This window comes from Symphalangus syndactylus, chromosome 4, assembly GCF_028878055.3.
Source record: "Symphalangus syndactylus isolate Jambi chromosome 4, NHGRI_mSymSyn1-v2.1_pri, whole genome shotgun sequence".
Classification (NCBI taxonomy): Eukaryota; Metazoa; Chordata; class Mammalia; order Primates; family Hylobatidae; genus Symphalangus; species Symphalangus syndactylus.
The window spans coordinates 30,648,755-30,671,972 of record NC_072426.2 but is presented as its reverse complement, the minus strand read 5'-3'; the positions used below and the strand labels follow the sequence as shown (position 1 = coordinate 30,671,972).

Here is a 23,218-nt window from a genome sequence, read left to right as displayed (position 1 = left end):
GGAATGAATAAATAAAGTGTGATACCTCCATGCATTGGAATACTACCCAGAAATAAAAATGAATGGACTATTTATAAATATAACATCTTGGATAAACCTCAAAGGCATTCTCCTAAATGAAATAAGACAGTCTTAAAAAAGTTAATTCCTTTCCAGTTACATTTAAATGACATTATCAAAATGATAAAATTATTGGGAGGGAGAATATCCCAGTGGGTGCCAGAGTGTAAGGGTGGGAGGAAGGTGTAACTACAAAGGGTAAGCCTGAGTGATTTTTTCCGTGATAGAATTGCTCTTTGTCTTGATTTTGGTGGTAGATTCACAATTCACAAATCTATACTTGTGTTAATATTTATAGAACTGTACATTCCACAAAAATATTTTATTTTATGTTAATTTAAAAATTAAAATTAAACAAAATCACCAACCAAAAAGTTCTCTAGTTCTGAAGCACAGCCAGGATTTGAAAGCAGCCCTATTATGAACTGCCTGAATTTCACTGATGAATGTTAAGTCAGTAAGTCAGGAATATAGACTCAGGAATTTATATTTTTAATGCATATTCTTATAAACTGTTTATGACTTATAAGAATAAAAGGATAATTAACTCATTGAAATCTACCTGGTAGTGTTGTAGAAGATGAATATTAGGAAAATAATGATTTGAGAAAATATGAGGTCGTTGGTGACCCAAACTTTTATACTTATCATGTTGTATTGTTATTTATTAATTGACATCTGTGTTTCTCTATTGTACCCTGAGCTGCTTTAAGTCCGATTGTGCCCTATTTCATTTGGAATTCTCATTATTAAGCTCAATGTGTGACATAAACCAAACATTTTATATTTGACTCTCACTCCATATATATGAAATGATTGTTTTCAGGGATCAGAGTAATGGGGTGATAGAGGCAGAGGCTGGTTACAGGTATCCAAACTGATGGGTGGTCAAAATCTGGATATGATATCTAGTTTACTGTGAGATATAATTACCATTGTATGTCTCATTGTTTTACTTTACTCAGTGATATTTTGGAATAAACGATCACTATGTGGCTCCAACTCTATTCTTGGTTGCCACAAAAATCAGACTAGGGCATAAGTTGTATTAGGAATCTCAGGCATCAGGAGTGAGGAAGGGGTGTTGGGCAGGGAAATATAAAGATCAAATATAAAGAAGCATCTCTGGGCTATCAACTACTGAATACAAGCAGTGTCCAAGAAGGTAAGACAACGATGTTAGAACAAAATTTTTATAAGAGAGAAAGGAAATCATTTGTCCACTCATTTTCACATTTTCATTGATCAAATATACAACCCTTGGGACAGTACTCCTGCAATCGTAGATATTTAGGCACCAAGGAGGGTTTTGTACTGTTGTGTGCTTTGTGATCATTGGAAGAGCCTTTGAGGTAGAAGTGCAAGGTATGTGATGAGTGATCAGGTTATGAAACAAGACTCAGTCAGGTTGCATCTACCTGAACTTAATTAGAGCCCACACAGGACTCAGTGCTATAGCAACAGTTGGTATGATAAATATGTGAGGCCAAGCAGATCTAAAGTTGACAAAGAGATACTGAATACACTTGCTTGCTCTTTCACACACTGCCTGTAAGGTAGGAATATCAGTTTTATTTTTTTGTAGGCTCAAGTTTCTGGTCTAGAACCAGGATATTTTTTATTTAATAACCAACACTTGCTCTTTCCACTAACATTCGCCGGTTGACTTCAAATCCTAGCTCTGCCACTCTGTAGGTTGGTGCAAAAGTAATTTCGGTTTCAGACTATGAATTTTAAGTCATTATAACTAGGCTCAAACACATCTTTATTAATCAAAATAAGAACCATTACGATCAACACATTTTTGCCAATGAGAAGTGCCTATGTTTATTCCTATAGTGTAAAAATCTGTGCTTTGGGATTCGGTGACCTCTTGGAAAGCATTTTCTGCATTCTCCTGGTTGTGGAAGCATTTTCCCTGCAAAAAGTTGTAGAGATGCTTGAAGAAGTGGTAGTCGGATGGTCAGACATCAGGTTAATATGGTAGATGAGGCAAAACTTCATAACCCAATTAGTTCTACTTTTGAAGCATTGGTTGTGCAATGTGCAGTCGGGTGTTGTTATGGAGAATTGGGCCCTTTCTGTTGACCAATGCCAGCTGCAGGTGTTGCAGTTTTTGGTGCATCTTGTAGATTTGCTGAGCATACTTTCAGATGTAATGGTTTTGCCTGGATTAAGAAAGCTGTAGAGGATCAGACCAGCAGCAGACCATCAAACAGTGACTATGACCTTTTTTTGGTGCAAGTTTGGCTTTGTGAAATGCTTTGGAGCTTCTTCTCAGTCCAACCACTCAGCTGGTCATCACTGGTTGTCATATAAAATCCACTTTTTGGTACATATCACAGTCCAAAAGAGAGATGGAGCCTTGCTTTTGCTTAAAATAAGAGGAGACAACACTTCAAAAAGGTGACTTTTTTGATTTTCGCTCAGCTCACGAGGCAACCACTTAGCAAGCTTTTTCACGTTTCTATTTGCTTCGAATTCTGAACAACCGTAGAATGCTTGACATTGTGTTCTTTGGCAACTTCTCCTGTCGTTGTAAGAGGATCAGCTTCAATGATTGCTCTCAACTGGTCATTGTCGACTTCTGATGGCTGGCCACTAGGTTCCTCATCTTTGAGCCTCTCATTTCCATTGCAAAACTTCTTGAACCACCACTGCACTGTAAAATTATTAGCAACTCCTGAGCCAAATGCATCATTCATGTTTGAAGTTGTCTCTGCTGCGTTACAACCCATTTTTGAACTCGAATAAGAAAATCACACAAATTTGCTTTTTGTCTAACAAATTTTCCATAGTCTAAAATAAACATAAAATAAACAGCAAGTAATAAGCCATTAGCAAAAAAAGTGATAAATGCATATTAAAATGATGTATAACATAACCACATTTATTTAACAATGTTTTCCATTATCAAATGGCAAATTTCAACAATGCATAAACCGCAATTATTTTTGCACCAACATTAGTTCTTCGAGGTTGAGTAATTAACATTTTCAGCTCTGATTTTCACTGATAAACAATAAAAAGAGGAATATTTATGCAAAGGTTTAGGGAGAGAATGCACATAATTGATATATGCAAAGTATTTAGCACCACAAGTGGCACATAAGAGCCTCTCAAAATTTATTAGTATTATTGTACTTGTAATAATAGCAGTATTTGTAAAATAACGGGAATTTTGACAAGAGAGCAATGAGACAACATTCAGGAACACGCAGAGATGTTGAATCAAGGAAACTACTTAGGAGAAGATTAAATTACATATGAAAGCAACATTAACATTATTTGAAAGGGAAAACATTAATTCCTTGAAAAGCAAACGTTAAGTAGCACAGATTTGGGAGCAGTGTATGGTAGGATGGTCAGTATGAAAAGAGCCAATATCAAGCAAAAGAATAAATGAGTTTCTCAGACAGAGATAAACAGTTGAATTCAGTGGAGAAAGCAAACAATGACAATAAAGAGACTTGAAGTGGCTTGATTTGAATTTGAAACAAAAAGGGGATTGTAAAGACTTAATTTCATCAGAATAAAAAAGAGGATTACTGTTGAATCCCTAGAGAAGGCTTATTTATTATTGTTTTATGTTCCAGATTACTTGAGCAACAATGATATAATGGAAATTGTATAAAACACAGTTTATGTCCCACTTATAAGGTTAGTAGGAATAGAAGTCATGGATGAGAAAGCATCAATTTAATACTGAGTACAGTTGAAAAGTATGAGATAATAGAACACTTATTGTTTTCTTCCTCTGAAGCCAATTTCAAATAGAAAAATTGTCATTGAAAGGATGCGTTCATGAGTCACCCATAAAGGGAGGAGAAGTGAATGAGAAGATATAAGATATTTTAAATTTGAAAGTAGTTTGGGAGAATGCAGAGACAGTATTGGGAGAAAACACAGTAAGAAAAGCCACTCTTTAGGTAGGTTTAAATTTGTCTAACACATGGCAGAAGAAGAAGGAGGAGGAGAAGGAGGAGGAGGAGGAGGCAGCAGCAGGGGGGAGGGGAGGGGAAGGAGGCAGGGGATGGGGAGGGGGAGGAGGCAGGGGATGGGGGGAGGAGGCAGGGGATGGGGAGGGGGAGGAGGCAGGGGGAGGGGGAGGAGGAAGGGGAAGAGGAAGAAGAAGAAGAAATAATAAAACATGTGGACCACCCATACTTAAAAACATATGATTAAATCAGATGTGTTATGATTTAAACAATTGAGAATAGCCAATTGGTAGAATCCAAACGTTGTGTGAGGAGAACTTCCCATGTTACTAAATACTGTGTAAAAAACAAGAAAAGAAAAATAAAACATGCAGATAATTTTTCAACTTAAGAGCTGCACCAAAATTCTCAGAAAATTTTACTATTTAGGTTTAATAACATGAAAAACATTTTCAATGAAAATCCTTTGATTTGACACTTTCTAGTAAAAGTCAGCACCTGCTTGTTTTTTAAAACTCCATTTTCTATCTTTGATGAACAGAATGCTCAATTTGAACACTTGATGTCTAGAAGTGGAAATTCTAGAGTCAATACTGTTCTGTGTCTTCATCACTTCATTCTCCTTATTTCTACTATTTCTCCTAAATAAAGTCATAATAATCTATTTATCTATCTTCCCTGTGCTCTGAATTATCTTTCTTCTCTTTTAGAAGAGGAGGTTAAGAAAAAAAGGATTTTGAAAATTAGACATTATTCTAAAGTACCCATTAACACTTTCCTACCTCCCTGGTGGCCTAGGAGGCTTCCTAGTACTCAGATCATTTAAATAATGATATGTATGTATGTATGTGTGTATGTGTGTGTGTGTGTGTGTATATATATATATACATATATAAAGTCATATATATGTAAACTCATATATATACATATGTATGTGTATGTGCGTATATATATATACACATATGTATGTGTCTGTGTGTGTGTATGTATATACATATATAAACTCATATATATGTAAACTCATATATATACACATATATAAACATATATATGAGTTTATATATGGTATATATTCACCCCTACATATATACGCCTGTGTGTGAATGCATTCATGATAAATTATTTCCTTTTTTAGAATAAGTTACTTAAAATTTTTGGAGATATTTATAGTCGTGTCAGAATCAATTCTGGAACCAATACTCTAAAACATTAAAGGTCTGCTATATGGAAAAATGGTGAAAGGGATTGAGTGTTACTTCTGTAGAAAATTGGGAGGAAGTGGCTTAGAGCTGGGTGAAAGGATAGTAGAGTGAGTTGGATGGTACCAGATTATATACATCATGGAATGGATTATTACACCAAGTGTAGAAAGGAAGTTTAAAAAGGTGATAACAATATAGTTATTGGAATCTTCCTCCATGAGTTAAACTCTTCAACTTATTTAATACTAAAATATTTGTAGATATCTTTATAGCTTGCATGCTCTCTCTCTAAGGCAAAAGTTCCAAAAGAGGGCTTCAGCCAGATTATCTTTTCTGCCATGCCTCTCTTTATCTTACAATACGATAATGAAAATGAAAAATCTTTATAAATATTTTGCTTTAAGATTCTTTGAGCATTTTAACCTGCCTATTTACTGCAAATGTTCTATTAATGTACTATTTTCATAGTATCTTTTTTCTAGTTACCATTTGGTCTCTCATTGAATTCATTTTCATCACACAATATGTTATGTGCTGTGAGAAGAGGAAATTTTTCAGAGCTAAAAAGCAAAATATCCAAAATCTATTGATGCATCCATGGTAACCATTATATCTTGCAAAACCAAGAGCACCAGGAAGCAGTCATTTTGTAATTGGCAAGAGAAAAATGGTCATTAAGATACAGGATGTGAATAGACGTCTGTCAATGTGACTAGAAAAATATTTTAATGAAAAAATACATGGAAACTATTCTTTTCTTGAGCCTGTTCATGATTGTTTAGCTATGAACATTGGTTCTGGAATTACTTTCAAACAGCACAGTGCTTTTGAGAGGTGGCAGGGTCTTCTAGCACTGGCGATTAGGAAGGGTAGAGGACACTGGGACTTCACAGCTCAACAGAAATGACAATCTAGCACAATATAAGTCTCTGGACACTGTCTTCCTGGTCCATGACTACAGAAGAAACATGGGAGACATAATAAATCCAGTAGAGAATGCATCATTCTCAATAAACCCAGTAGTTCTCTTCACTTCCGTTGCTTTCAGATTGATCAAGTCCACCAATCTGTCACCTAGACTCCTGCCCAGTCATCTCTCTGGTAGCTTTGTTTCCATTCCTGCCCACGTCCACAATGTTTTGTTCTCCACAAGACAGACAGAATGATGCCGTTAATAAGGAAATTACTCACCTCTTGCTCAGAACTTTCCAATGGCTTTCTATCTTATTTCAATGTATAATCCAAAATCCTTTAAAGGACTTCAAAGATGCAGCATGGACATAATCTGGCCCTTGATACCATTCTTTCCTTTCAGTTACACTGGGATTATTGTTCTTCCTTGACCCACAGTAAGAAATAACCTGTCTCAGCACATTTGCACTATTCCCTTCACAGGGAGTATTTCATTTACAGACATCCTGAAAGTTTTTATTTTCCTTCTCTTCATTTAAGTCTCTATCAAGATAGTCTTCTTATATTTCACAGACAAGCTTAACTAATACAACTTTCTAAGTTTTAGTATCTTTAATGTATTTCTTACTATAAAACACTATATTTGTGTGTTTACTTGTTTACTTCCCTTCCATATATGTGAGCAGGGGTTTGCTTTTTTCACAAAGACAGGGGTTTGTTTGTTCATTACCAAATTCAGCAAGCATTAGGGCCTCGTTATTATTGTTGTTATTATTGGAATGAATGAAAGAAAGCACGGGAAAAAAGAATGGAATGTGTGTGTTATTTCAAACACACGTAACAGGACCAACATTCTCCAATATATTTTTCTTCAATGATGCAAATATTCTATATGTGTATTCATATAGTAGCCACTAGACAAAAGAGTCTATTCAACCTTTGAAATGTGGCTTGTGAAATTGAGGAATTATATTTTGTATTTTTTAAATTGAATTAAATTTAAATAGCTAAATGTCTATAATATTGGAAAGGGAAGCATGGGACAATAACAGAGGCAGGTATATAACTAGGTCTTCTAGCACGGTATGTGGGCCCAAGTATTCCCTGTGTGATTAGAATTTTTAAAAATACTCATGGAAATTTTTGTATTGTTTGTAATAATTGCCCTACATTACCAAAAATTCCAAGCAGACTTCAAAGACCTTGTTTTGACTTAGGCTTACAATTCAATTGTGTGATATAAGAAATTATAATATTATAAATAAAAGGTTCAAGTTTTTTTTAGCTGTTGAGAATCAAATAAAAATAAAAAGAAATATAAGATAACATTTTGATTTTATATTGCAAAACATGTATTAAACAATTATTTCTATAATGACTCCTGCCCAGGCAGCTCTCTAGTTGACCTGTGGGCACAGACTTAAATAATTTTGTTTAAAATATATAAAGCAAAGACTTTGACCCTTCAATTTCATCTATAGGAATTCACCAATGAAATAATCAGGTTCAGGTTAAATGTGTTTTCAATGAAGCTATTATTTATAACAATGGAACCCTGGGAACATTCTCAATGTCCTAGGGTAATTAATTTACATGGAATTGAAATGACTGCATCTTATTGCTGAAGTACATATGTAGAACTAAACCACTAATTTTTGTCCTAAAAAGAATTTAATATACAATGAAAAATAGTATGTATTTCTTTGTGTGTGTATAATTTGTGATTGCTTAAGCCATTGATAATTAGTTTTATTGTACTTATGTGTTTCAGGAGGCTTTAATGTTAACAACTATACTAGCTTAGGTTAATTATTTCTGTTTGAAGTAAAAACCAACAGTTCACTAGCTTTTGACCTAAAGGTTGCCTCAACATATTTTATAGCTTTGCATTTAAGTAAACTGCCTTCCCCTTTATGTAAAAAAACTTCCACTATAATCTTTTTCTTAAATTTTTTATTTATTTGTTTTTTATTTGCCAGTCTCCCTCTATTTCCCAGGCTGGAGTGCAGTGGCACGATCTCATCTCACTACAACCTCCACCTCCTAGGTTCAAGCAATCCTCCCAGCACAGCCTCCCAAGTAGCTGGGACTACAGGTATGTGCCACCACGCCTGGCTAAATTTTTGTATTTTTTGTAGAGACGGGGTTTTGCCATGTTGCCCAGGCTGGTCTTGAACTCCTGAGCTCAAGTGATCCTCCCACCTCAGCCTCCCAAAGTGCTGGGATTACATGTGTGAGTCACTGCGCCCAACTCACTTTAATCTTTTTACCCTCCTTTTGATTTATAGTAACCTGTTGTGACTATATCTCTAATGTCCCAACTTCTCCTGGATTCTCTGCTCTCAATCACCTGAACTTTCATCTCACAGGAATCCTGAGCAGCCAAAGTGGACCTACGTCAGTCAAAATGCTCCTGTCAGCAAGAAATAATACTCTATTTAGACTATCTTAAACTAATATATTAACCTCTCATTGTAGAGCAAATAAGTCCAAAGATAGGAATAACCTGGGCTTAGTTTAACTCATATTGCATGATTCCAAAATGTGTGGGGTAATTTGTTTGTTTTGCTTTTTGCATTCACCGCAAAGGTCCTGAGATTCAATGTTTTCAGTTTGAAAACATGCTCGACATTGGATCGTTCAGGGGAATTTATGTACCTAAAGGAGGTTTCATTCTATGATAAATTTTTCTGGATCCACATAAACCTCAAATTAAAATTAGAGTATATTATAAGAATTAAGGGAAAGCTGATCCTTGAAAGAAAATCAAGACCAATTATAAAGCTACATTCCTACTTCCATATTCCTGACCACATAGAATTTCTGATTGTAGGAGAAAGATTCAGGCATAATTTTGGATAAAAAGAATGTCTTCTTCATTGCAATGTGTACACATGCAACACTTCTATATTTGAGACCAACAGATTTGTTCATTTGTCTTTGATACTTTTTAAATATCTATAACCGTTTAGCTCTTTGATCAAGACTATTTGTTACCTCTTCCACTTAAGTATTTATATGTTTTATTTGTGTGGGTTAGAAATGATAAATGAGCTATTGTGTAGTGTTACATGTGTCAAAAAATGGCAGGTTATTTGTTAGTTTAGCTAAGGTTTGTGAATGTGGCATCACAATTCTATTTTGTGTGTTGTTAGAGTTTTTTTTGAAATAGTCTTACATGTTATTTTATATACCATCCTTACTTACCAGTGTTTGTTCATAGGTTAATTATGGTGAGTAATCCAATGACTATTAATATCCACAATAAACAGGGCAAGACCATTATAAACTATATATCATATTACTGTTACTAATAACTAAATATAATTTCTTTGACTTACGTATACGTATAACTTGAAAAAAAATCCTCTCAAAAATTTGGAAATTTATTCGGTAGAGTGTATAAGAATATTACAAATAATAAAACATCTTATGAAGGCAAAATAAGTTGTTATACAAAACATGAAGATCTTCAAAACAAGAATAAAAGAGTATCACACAACACAAGAAAATAGGAGTATCAGGGACAATGTACCATTGCAAATAAAATGAGAACTGAAAAAATTTGATTTTTCTACCCTTGAGATTTTAAACTACTGTAAATTTTAGCTGATGTTTTCAGCAATCATATAGGTCTGATTTATAGAGTACAGGACCGACAGGAGGGTGAAGGAATTGCCATAGTTCAACTCTGGCTTAGGGCTTTGAAGTGATGCTATATAGTTATTCTCACAGTAAAATGGTTCACCTTTCATTTTATAGAACATGATGATGGATGGCACTTTGAGAGCCTTGAGGTGATATATAGCATCCTCAGACACTGAGATATACTCCTTGTTTTTAAACAGCAATGCACCAGTCATCACCATGAATGGGTATACTGGCTTTCGGTATATTTTAATTATGTCATGGCTAGCAAATAGAATTTTCCTGAAAATGTTGATTAAGAAATAACTTCTTTAATCAACGATAAGTATCAATATAACTATAACTCCGACCATATATATATATATATATATATATATATATAGAGAGAGAGAGAGAGAGAGAGAGAGACACTATTAGGACATAGTATATTTGAGAGATTTTAATGCAAAGAAACAGAAAGAAATAATATTGTGGCATTGTAAAAAAGAATAATATGAAACTCTGAGACCTAACTTATTATTCTTTAAAATGTGGATCAAATTACCTGTTTTATTTGTCGGCACGTGTGTTCTGTTAAACATAAATGAGATAATATGTATGAAGTCACTTGTATATTGATTCTAGTCCAATATCCTTTTCTGGTTTTTCTCTTGATTCCTTTTGTAAGTAATCTAATCTTTAGGTTCTATTTTTTCCATGAGTTTCTATTTTTGACCCTCTTCTCTTACCTTGCTGCTTTTTCCCTATATTGGGTGATTATATTCACTTCCATTGACTTAGAATCAATAAAATTGATTTTCTATGAAGATCTAGCACCAATTTCAAGTCAAGCTCTAACTAGCTGATAAAGATCTGCAGCTGAATTTAATCATGTCCCCTCTGTTTCAGTTTAATCTCCATTGTGTTTCCAAGAGTCACAACTACAATCTAAATAAAAGTCACGACAAACCTAAGTAAACCAGAAGTCTGGAAATTTCACTTAATAGTTTCATTTTATAACCGTGTAAATCTAAGCAACAACGAAATCCTACCTATTCTTTTTTTTTTTTTTTTTTTTATACTTTAGGGTTTTAGGGTACATGTGCACAATGTGCAGGTTTGTTACATATGTATCCATGTGCCATGTTGATTTCCTGCACCCATTAACTCGTCATTTAGCATTAGGTGTATCTCCTAATGCTGTCCCTCCCCCCTCCCCCCACCCCACAACAGTCCCCGGATACACATACTTGGAATTCATTCTATCTTTTCTGTAGTTATATATACATCCTTCATTTAAGCTACAGCAATATTAGTTTCTAACTTGTCTTCCTACATGTTGAACATCCCACAAAAGGTAGGTTGCTAGATCTTAAACACAAGCTTACATGTCCTCACCACACTCAAATCTTTTAATGGTTTTCCAACACCTATAACATACTGAGATGTTTTGTTTTGTTTTGTTTTGTTTTGTTTTGTTTTGTTTTGTTTTTGTTTTTTGAGACAGAGTATTGCTCTGTTGCCCAGGCTGGAGTAGAGTGGCACAATCTTAGCCCATTGCAACCTTGCAACCTCCACCTCCAGGGTTCAAGCAATTCTCCTGTCTCAGCCTCCCGAGTAGCTGGGATTACAAGTGTGTGCCACCACGCCTCGCTAATTTTTTTGTATTTTTAGTACAGATGGGGTTTTACCATGTTAGCCAGAATGGTCTCAATCTCCTGACCTTGTGATCTGCCTGTCTTGGCCTCCCAAAGTGTTGGGGTTACAGGCGTAAGCCACCGTGCCCGGCTCATACTGAGACTTTTAACATGGCCCATGTACCTTAATCACTGGGCCTCTGACAATTTCTGCAAATGTCAGCTGATGCCCTGAAAGTGGGACAAATATGAGGACGTACCCCTATACCAACAATGTGAAACTCAATTTAGTTCTCTGAATACACCATTCAGATTCATGCCTCAATGGCTTCACACATGCTGTTTCCTACATCTAAATATCTTTCTCTCCTTAGACATTTAAATAACTGTATTAATCTTTAACATCCTTTCTTACGTATTTTCTTCTATGGGAGATCACATCTGTTCTATATCTGAATTTCTACAGTAATCTAGTTAAATATCTGAACCCCCTTCCCGCAACACACGCACTCATTTGTAAGCTTCTTAAAGGCCTGGATGGATCATCCCGACACATGAAGGTAAGAAGGTAAAGACTTTAATCTGAAAATGTATTATTATGGTTTATTAAATCATATTTACTGAAGAAATAGTTAATTAAAACATGATGACGCCTTTGTATACAAATAATTGCCACTAATTATCTAAAAAGGTATAATTTAAATATCTGAGTTCAAAATTAAATCTTCACCTGCAATAAAAATTCAGTGCAATGTACATTTATGTTGTTCATTTGTTTGTAAAAAGTAATGGTCCAGTTAATGACATATTTTCTTTTATTAATAATAAAATATAAAACAAAACATCTTTTAAATAGATAATTCAAATTAGAACTGAGGTTCTTTATTATTTATATGATTTTATCATTTAATCTATACTATAAAAAGCATTTTTTATCTGAAAGTGAGCAACTGTTCATGATGCCAGTAACTATTGAATACATAACGTGTCAGGCATGATACTACCATACTTCAAAATTCACAAAAATTATATGAGCAAACCATACATTAAACTGATCTTTGCTACTCTGCTTTAACTGGGAAGTGGTGGAGGTAAAGCTTCAGGCCCCAGAGATCAATAAGTATTATTATTTTTTTTAAAAAAAGGAGTTTTGTAGTTACATAGGCTTGGAATTTGAACTAAATCATGTTAAGTAGGTTTTTGTTTGTTTGTTTTGTTTTGAGTAGAAGCCTTCAGAGTTCTTACAGTGCTAATGTGTAATCGATCATTTGACTTTTTTTATAAAAGGTGTTTTTCCATTTTTGCCCAAAAGGCTACTAGAACTCTGATGGAGATTGCATTGAATCTACGGACTAATTTCAGACTGCCAGCTTAACATTAAGCATTCCAATCTGTGAACATGAGATATCTTTTCATTTATTTAAGTTGTCTTTAATTTCTACAGTGTTTTATAGTTTCCAGTGTAAAAGTCTTTCACCTCTTGGTTAAATTTATGTTTAGGTATTTACTTCTTTTTGACACTACTATAAATATAATTATTTTCCTTTTTCTTTTCTTATTTTTCCATAAGTTATTGGGGTAAAGGTGGTATTTGGTTACATGAGTAAGGTCTCGAATTCATATGGAACTGCAAGGGGCCCTGAATGGCCAAAACAATACTGAAAAAGAAAAGCAAAGTAGAAGGATTCCTACTTCCTGATTTCAAAGCCTATTACAAGGCCACAGCAGTCAAAAGAATATAGTATTGGCATAATAATAAATACATAGACCAATGGAATAGAATTGGGAGTGCAGAAATAAACATTGTGGCCAATTTATTTTCAACAAGGGTGTCAAGATCATTCAGTTGGGAAAGAATAGTCTCCTCAACAAATCATGCTGGGACAACTGGCTAACCACATGCAAAAGAGTGAAGTTGGACCCCTACTTCATTCATATATGAAAATTGAGTCACAACGTTTCAACAATCTAAATTTAGGAGCCAAAACTTTAGATCTCCTAGAAGAAAACATGTACATTAATGTTTATGACATTGGGTTTGGCAACGGCTTCTTTTGACACCAAAAATATGAGCAATAAAGGAAAAAGTAGATAAATTGGACTATGTGAAAATTTAAAACTTTTGTGCATCAAGGAACATTATCAAAACTGTGGAAAGGCAACTTACAGACTGGGAGAAAATATTTGCAAAGCACATGTCTTATAATGGTTTAATACCCACAGGGCTAAATAAATAATCCTACAATTCAACAAAAACTAAAAACAAGTATCTCAACCAAAAAAAAAAAAGAAGAATAAAAAAGACTTTAATAAACATTTCTACAAAGAAGTTATATCAGTGTCCAAAAGCACATGAAAAGTTATTCAATAAAATTGATCATCAAGGAAATATAAGTCAAATTCACAATGAGATACCCAATGAATAAATCAATAAAAATAAAAAGTGTGTTTCCCAAGAGTATTTGACAATGTTTTTTATATATCTTTAAGAATGCTTCACAAAACTAGTATCTCAGAACTATAACCTGAAAAAAAAATGCTGCTTTGAAATTTTAATCTGTAAATCAATATTTAGCTAAAGGCAAAAATACATCTTATGTGAAATAATTTATATTTTAAGCTTGTTTACTATATTACTGAAACAATTATCACAAATATGAACCTCAGTATTCCAGAAAATAATAGAATAATATATTGCCCTCTGGAAAATATTCAGGAAATATTCTACTGATAGTCTGTCTAGTGTACGATGGAAATGTTAAGCAACCAAATGGAATCATAGCATAATCTGAAAACATGCAAATTCAGGTTCTTCAATGAGAAAATGATTTTCAAAATATGCATTTTTGTCTCAATTTCATAAGATATTTCTTTATCTGCCTCTCACAATATGCAATATATTTCAAGAATAGGTTAAAATGTTATTTGGGGAATTCATGTATAGAAATCAAGTTTTATCATTATAAGTTATAACCTGAAGGAGTTATGTAAAATGGAGCTACTTATGGAGACACTTTCCATTTTGAGAGGGATTAGAGATTGAAATAGAGATTAGAATAGAATAAAACCAGCATGATTCAACACAGAAAGCTGCAGATGAACAGCTTCTTCAGATGTTTATACAAGTGATTGCCAAGTACAGGTTTAAAGATCCATAGATATGAAGAGATGAGAAGATAGAGTGGAAGCATCTGCTATTAAAATGGAGGAAATAGAAGGGAGCTGAGAGGAAAGGCAAGATTCATAGGAAATTATGGCTACCTACTCATTTCTCGACAATTGAAAAGGAGAAAAGAAGAGACAGTCATCAAAGAAGGATGAAGAAAAGTGAAGTCATTTTGAAGGGATCACTAGTCCTGAGTAAGAGGACAAATCAGCAAGTCCTGATTACAAAATCATTGGGATTAATCAGAAAATATATTTTAGTAATGATGAATATATTGGGTGTGAAAAGATATAACAGACTTTTAGAGAGAGAGATGACTTCTTGGTCATTTTTAGAGAGGATATAAAGGAAAAATGAGAACTGCTAGTGAAATTTCAGTAGATATTAGTAAGAGTCCATGGGATAGATGATTGTTGAAGATGAGTCATTTGGGTAAAAGGATACTGGAATGATACACTAGAGAGATATAGTAAGAGACTTCTTAAATAATCTCTATTCTGAGATTTTTTTGCTTGACATAAATCATGACCCAGAAAACATTTATGCAAAATCCTTCAAAAGGCAGATAAAGAGGGTCGATAAAATACTATTGTAATATGTAGCATTATGTTACCCATTGCTTTCTAAGTACAACTTTATAGTGTTATCCTCTCTGCTCTGGCAGACCCAGAGTGCAATTGGACCTTTTTTCTTTAGTGCATATGAATTCCCTTGATCGTGTATTTCAGTCACAGAACCTTAAATCCAATCCATACAGTAATTACTCCTAAATTTCTTTTTCAAGCATGACCTATTCCTTGGAGTCTGTAATCAACTGCCTATTAGCCATCTCTGGTTGAATATCTCAAACATAATCTGACCCAGACTGAGCTTCTGATTATTTTTCCTCTAAAGCTGCTTCTGTCAAGTCTTTCCCACCTCAGTTTAGAGCTATTCCCTCCTACTAGTTGCGTGGACCAACAATCTCTTTCGGGTAATCTTTGACTATCTTCTTTTATTCTCACACCATGTAAAATCTGTGAGTGAAAAGTTTTGATTTTAACTTCAAAGTATGTTTGACCCCTTCTCATTGTTCTGGTCCTAGTCACTGCCATCTCTGTTTTAAATTACTGTGAAAACTCTGCTTTCCCCTGAACCCCATGAATTTTATTCATAAAATAGTAGCTAGAATAGAAATCTCTTCAAACCAAAATCCAAATGTGTGCCTCCTCTGATGGAAATTTTCTAATAGCTATCTACATAACTCTGATTAAAAGCCCAAGATAATCCAATGATTTACAAAACATTTACTCCTATCACCTCTTCCAGGCTCACCCCCTTCCAGCCACAGTGGACTTCTTAATATTCCTTGAATATTGCCAGGCACACTTCCATCTGAACACATATATATTTCATTTCATTCTTCCTGTAAGGCTTTTCTGCCTGGTATCTCTATGACTTGTTTGCTCACTTCCATCAATTGTGTATTCAAATATTTATTTGAATATATTAAAAAAAATCTCCAATAAATATCTCCTCATTCACCCTACCTAAAATTATAACACCTCCTCTTTATAACCTATTATGCTTTATTTATATGCTTTATTTTTCTCTGCAACCTCCACCAAATATCATTTAATATATTTAACATATTAAATGTGGTTATTTAAAAATTTGCCATGTAAGCTTTATGAAGCCATTGAGTTTTTTTCTGTTTTTCTATTTTGTTGACTGTGCATAGAACATGCCTGGCACATACTATGTGTTCAATGGTTATTTGTTTGCTTGTTTGGATAAATTAATAAAAGTTCGAACCATGTAAATCATTTACTTCCACCCTCAGCTAATACAAATTGATCAGAGTTGGATACAAGCTACACCGCCAGTCAATACACATATTATTAAGTGACCCAAGACCTTAGGCATGTGATTTTTTTTTCAAGATGGGCTGAATCAATCAGAATCTCTTTTTCAGATATTGGAACTGTTAACTACAGGAATCTTGCCAGTTATATTGGGGGGGGGAGGAAGATTATGATCTAAATAAGGTAAGAAGAGGTGACATGTGAAAAGATAGTAGATCAGAGAAAAAAGAAGCCTGAGTAAAGAGAAAGATATTTGGTAGAGGGCAGAGAATAGAACAGATGGAGAAAAGTACAAGGAGATAAAGGTCATCTCTAAAGATGTTACCATTTCAATTCCAGGTCATACTGTCAATTAACTCTAGAATAAAAGTTGTGGGTTTTTTTTTAATAGCATACATATATCTCTGTTTTTCACAATCGTAAATGGCATGCATTTCACTCTGACTCAACTGAAAACATCTTTTAATTCCTTAGTTTGGTAAATTACCTGATTCTGCCTTCAAGAATTTCTCTTTTCAAGCTGGCTATAAACTTATATCTAGTCATTAAATGTTCTACTCACTCGCACCCAACTTGGCCTGCTAAAACTGTGCATAAGTCCAGGAAGATATTTTGTCAGGTCCTTTTGTTCAGAGACCCATATTGGTTTCTGTTGAAAAGCACTTTGTTGTGTCCTGCATGGTCCCTTATGCCTCTATGCATTTGGTTTTCCCATTCCAAATTTGGAGTATAGGAAATTTGATTCTGAGATCCATCATACTGCAAGGACTCAGGCTTCCTAGAAACAGCTCACAGCCCTTACACTCTCAGGTCCTTCTGGAGAAGAGACAAAACTCAAGTCCCTGATGCTTATAAAACAAAATACCACCTTTTCTCTCTCTCTAGTCTCCAGAAATGTGCCCTCCTCAGCTTATTTCTTCTCAGAAGTACTTTTCGTCTCCCTTAAAGAGGAGTCCGTGAGACACTGGGAGAATTTTGTTAAGGAGTCCATCATACTGTAAGACCAGGAGAGTTGCTGCTTCTAATTTTAGTCCTGCCAAAATCAGTGTGACAAGAAATTAAAAGCCTGGTTATCTAGTTAAAACAACCACAGGCACAATGGTTCACACCTGTAGTCCCAGCTACTTGGGAGGCTGAAGCAGGAGGATTGCTTGAGCCCAGGAGTTTGAGGCCAGCCTGGGAAGCACAGCAAGACCCCACCTTTTAAAAAATTTAAAAACTAATAAATAAATAAATAATAAAAAGTAAAACAAACACAAATTAATATTACTATGCACAATTCTATGGCCCAATATAATTTCTCCAATTTCTAGAATATTAGAAAAGACAGATAAAACAAATATAAACTACTTTTAAATTAAATGCTTTATAACATTTTATGTGCCTTAATATAATGTACAATTTAATCATAAGATTCAAATAATGATTTCCCAATTGTATTAATCCTATAATTGATCTAAAGAAATTTGAAAAAATGGGTATAGTCTTGTAGGTCATTCACAAAACAAAGGAAAAATAGGAACAATGCTACTAAAAAGAAATATTAAAAAAATTGATTCAGGGAAAATAAAATTTTATTTTTGCCATTAACAATATACATATTCAAATAAAATTGAAAGATTGATTTTCTTGGGAATATTAAATTTTTGACCTGGCTGATGTTAATGTCTGTTCGACTAGTGCTCTAATCCTGTTCAAATCTAATTGATAATCCAAAACTTGGTCAATTAAAAAAAAGTTGTGTCCGAGAAGGGTGGCTCCTGCCTGTAATCCGAGCTCTTAGCTGGCTGAGGTGGGTGGATCACAAGGTCAGATGGATACCATCCTGGCCAACATGGTGAAACTCCGTCTCTACTAAAAGAAAAAAAAAAAAATGTATATACAAAAAAAATTAGCTGGGCGTGGTGGTGCATGCCTGTAGTCCCAGCTACTTGGGAGGCTGAGGCAAGAGAATAGCTCGAAGCCGGGAGGCGGTGGTTGGTGTAAGCTAAGATGGCGTCACTGCACTCCAGTCAGGCGACAGGGAGAGACTCTGTCTCAAAAGAAAAGGTTGCTAATCTAGAATATGTGAAAAAATAATAGTGTCTACCTCATAAGATGGGTTTGGAAAGTGATACAAAGTTGATACATGCAATGCATTTAGAATAATTATTGATTAAAATGGCAATTACTGAATACTTTTATTACTATTATTAGCTTAAAAATCAAATTCTTGTTAAATTTTCCCATTTTATAACATTCCAATTTGTCATTGAGTACGATAGTTACTTACTTGCAAAAATATTATAGGTAAAGACTTTTCTCATAAATGATATTATTCCTATCGGCTATGTGTTTTTAAAATTAATTTTACATATGATAAATGTGTATATTAGATGAATCTATTGTTGATAGCTACAGTAGGGAATTATAGTAGCCTTTAAATGTGAAAGAAAAGGCTTTTAAATATAATGTGTAAGAGCGTGATTTTGTACCAAGGGTATTATATCTTGACATGTATTATTTAAGCAATTAATCTCCACTATTTGGCTAATTAAATTTACTATTAAGAGCTTTGATGTGATTTAAAAAATTGAAGGTGAATGAAAAGCTTTAAAGGTCCTACCAGAGAGAAAAAGAAAACAAAACAAAAGAAAATGAGATTTCAAATTGTGTAAATTTTGGAATCCTGGGGTGTTTTGACAAATTATAGTCTGTAAGAATGTGAATCATAAGATGTATTCTAAGTGAATAAGTCACTGAGCTTATCAAATCAGCCTCTAATTATTAGGCACAATAAATCCATTAAATTTCTTTAATCTTGAGAAGTATAAATGTTTGTTACATAAAACTCATTTGGCTGAAATATTACAAAATATAGATTAATTATCATACTTCATGTTATCATTAATAAAATATAAAATTGTTCCACTCTTATTTTTGTAATTGAGAAAAAAGATTCTTGATTTTCTGATCCGCTTTAGTTATTTATTAAGTTAATAATATTATTTCTTGGAAAGAAGATTACTAAAAATAAGGTATTTGTTGTACACAAATGTATTATATTGCTGATTTCCATAATCAAAAAAATTCTCAAAGGCACTAACGCATGCAGATACGTGAAGTTTTATGTGATTGTGGCATATTCCCTGAAACATAACAAATGCACACTGAGTAGTCTAGTATGAGATGATTAACTTCCCATCATAAGAAAACCATATACTTTATCATTTATACCAGGATAATTTTGGGTGTAGGAGATGCTGCAACAATCACTCCAGTACTACAGGTATAAACCAGCATTGTTCTGTATAAACCAGGTTATGTGCTCTTATGGTGACCATAATAAATGTAAAAATACCACATATAAGATATATGAAATGTAATATATGTATATATTACATTAGTATGTATATGTATTTTATATATATACAATTATACAGATTATATTTTGTAGTATATTTTACGTGAAGTATATTGGTACTATATATATGTATGTGTGTCTATACATGGGTGTCTATATGTATATTTTGTAGAATCTATACTTTTTTCTATTTAAATATTAACTTCTTAATACTAAATGGAAATTTAAAAATATACAATTCAATTAATAAAAGTTACTTTTGTATAATGCTCTACAGAATTGTGTAGATAAGATACGGCAGTCTCTTTATCCTTCTCTTTCAAAAAACAACTATTTGTGGGTTTTTTTTTTCTTTGTTTAATGTTTCCAGGTAAGATTTCATTGGTGGAACAGAGCTCCCTCCTTAGCCAAAGTGGACTAAAGAAAACAATAAAGTTAGATTATACTTGGCTTAATACTGATTTCTCTTTATACACCTTTCCATGTACTCAAGTGTTTTTCATAAATTTTTATTTAAAATCAGACATGAGTGGCCAATTATTAACTAAAAGCTGGCAAGATCCGCTTTGCTATTTTGCAGTCTGGACTGTCAATCAGTCCTTCTGTAAGATGGCTTCAAAACAGTTTATCATTTTATTTATAGAGTCCTAGGTGTGTTCTAATTTCTCAATGTTATTTTTCTTATGTAACCTGAAACTGTTTATAAAACTCTTGATGGGATCTAACCAATGCAGCATAGAAAAACCTTTTGTATCCTTTATTTATACATTGATGAATGCAACTAAAAATACATTGGCATTTTTGTATTTCCACTATGCTGTTAAAATGCATTGTTTTAGTTCTATCGAACCCTTACATCCTTTTTATACATATTCCATGTACAGAACCAGAATTCACTATCCTACATCCTCATGACTAGATCCTTGGTCCGGCAGCAGGTTACTCCAAATGTCCTCATTGTAGTAAATTCTTTGTTGTTGTTGTTGTTGTTGTTGTTGTTGTTAATTGTTATGGTTACAGAATTGTTGTATGTATTTATTGGGCACATGTGATGTTTTAATACAGGCATACAGTATGTAATAATTAAATTAGGGCAATTGGGGTATTCAGAACCACAAGCATTTACCATTCCTTTGTGTTAAGAAAATTCCAATTCTACTCTTTCAGTATTTTAAAATACATAATAGATTCTTGTTAACTATGATCACACTATTGTGCTACCAAATACTAAATCTTATTCATTCTAACTGTGTTTTTGTACCCACTAGCCATCCTATCTTTACCCCCTCTACCAGCTACTCTTCCAAGCCTCTGGTAACAATAATTCTACGCCAGAGGAGTCTTTCTTTTATTATTATTCTTTTTTTTTAGCTCCCACATATGAATAAGAACATGCAACATTTGTTTTACAGTGCCTGACTTACATCACTTAGTATAATGTCCTCCAGTTCTATCCATGTTCTTGCCAATCAGAGGATTTTTTTGTTTTGTTTTTTTTTGTTTTGTTTTGTTTTTGAGATGGAGTCTCAGTGTCTGTCACCTGAGCTAGAGTGCAGTGGCATGGTCTCGGCTCACTGCAACATCTGCCATCTGCCTCCTGGGTCCAAGCGATTCTCCTGCCTCAGCATCCCAAGTGGCAGGGATTACGAGTGCACCCCACCACTGTCGGCTAATTTTTGTATTTTTAGTAGAGACAGGATTTCACCATGTTGGCCAAGCTTGTCTTGAACTCCTGATCACTCAAGTGATCCGCCTGTCTTGGTCTCCCAAAGTGCTGGGATACAGGCGTGAGCCACTGTCCCCAGCCAGGATTTTAATAATAAGGATTTTAAGAATAATATTCTTTTGTGTGTGTGTACTACCTGCTATTTATTGATTTATCTGTTGATAGACAATTCAGTTGATTCCATATCTTGGTGACTGTGAATAGTCATACAATAAGCATAGGAATGCAGGTATCTATTCACCATGTTGATTTCCTTTTTTTTCAGATATATACCCAGAAGTGGGATTGCTGGATCATATGGTAATTTTACTTTTAGTTTTTTTGAGGAACATTTATACTGTTGTGGTTGTACTAACTTACATTCCCACCAACAGTGTTTGAGAGTTCTCCTTTCACCACATCCTCTCCTGCATTCATTATTGCCTCTTGTTGGGATAAAACCATTTTAACTGGGGTGAGATGGTATCTCATTGTAATTCTGATTTGCATTTATCTAATGATTATTAATGTTGAGCTTTTTTTTCCGTATACTTTTTGGCTATTTGTATCTCTTCTTTTGATAAATGTCTACAGATCTTTTGCTATTTTTTAATTAGACTATTTTTTTCCTATTGAATTGCTTGAGCTCCTGATATACTCTGGTTATTAAGCCTTTGTCAGATGGATAGTTTTCAAAGATTTTCTCCCATTCTGTGAATTGTCTCTATATTTCGTTATTTCCTTTCATTCTTATACCTGCTTAGGATGTTTTTATTCTGTCACCACTATCCCTGAAATTTTTCATTTATGGAAAATGTGATAAATGCACCTTCTACATCTTTACTAAACTCATTGATAAGTGTTAAAAAGGTCATGTCCTACAACAGAGCTTTCTAATATATTATTAAAGACCAACATGTGGAGACTGATATGAAACTATTAATAAGTACCTTTGAATTTTTTTACCCTATCCAAAGTACACTTTGCCAAGTCAGAATGCCTGATACAAAATTTTAAATGAATCCCTTGCCAAGGACCATACATTCTAGTATGTTACTATAGTTAATATCTGATTCCTTTCATATCATTCTTTCCCACATTACAATTATAAATTGGAGAAGGAATAAGTGGATTTAGTTTAATCTTTGGGGCTTTGGAAGCAGAGAGAAGGGATAACACAGCAGGCATACTGATGAAGTTTGAGGTCAGCAATGCATTTTTATACTCTTGACCCTGTATATGATTCCTCTCAGTATTGCTGTTATGTAGCATTACAGCCAACTGTTCTTGTGGAAATAATTTTCTGTGTGAAAAGTTTCATATTCACCATCTGGCTCCAGTAGAACCATAATTTTCTTCTCCAACTCAACCCACTCTTCTGCCTATTTTATTTTTCCATTTTATCATCTGAGATTTTAGTTTTATTTTTCATCTTGAGGCGCTGTATTTCTTGTTTTGTTTTTCTGAAATAGCAGACTCTGCCTTAAAACTCCTTATACTTTCTGAGATCCTCAACTGGAAACAATTATGCACTGGTGGATATTTGACACTACATGGAGAGACTTCTAGCTGTTACAATTGAGGGAGTTGGGCTCAGGGCTGCTATTGGCATCTAGTGGGTAGAGGACAATGGTGCTGCTAAACATTTGTAGCACAGAAAAGATGTATTTCCTCACCAATTGCTAGGTTCATGGCTGAGACTCCCGTATAACAAAAAACAGATTAACAAGAGAAAAGCCTACAGATTATTGTACTTATTTAATACAAGTTTTAAGTAACATGGG

The 23,218-nt window shown here is 33.9% G+C and overlaps 1 protein-coding gene and 1 pseudogene across 1 annotated transcript in view; one reads left to right on the top strand and one right to left on the bottom strand.

The window, feature by feature from the left end:
• PCDH15 (protocadherin related 15) overlaps positions 1 to 23,218 on the top strand; it is a 1,819,045-nt gene that overhangs the window by 272,584 nt on the left and 1,523,243 nt on the right. The gene's annotated exons all lie outside the window — the stretch shown is intronic.
• LOC129480504 (histone-lysine N-methyltransferase SETMAR-like) lies at positions 1,829 to 2,856 on the bottom strand (annotated as a pseudogene).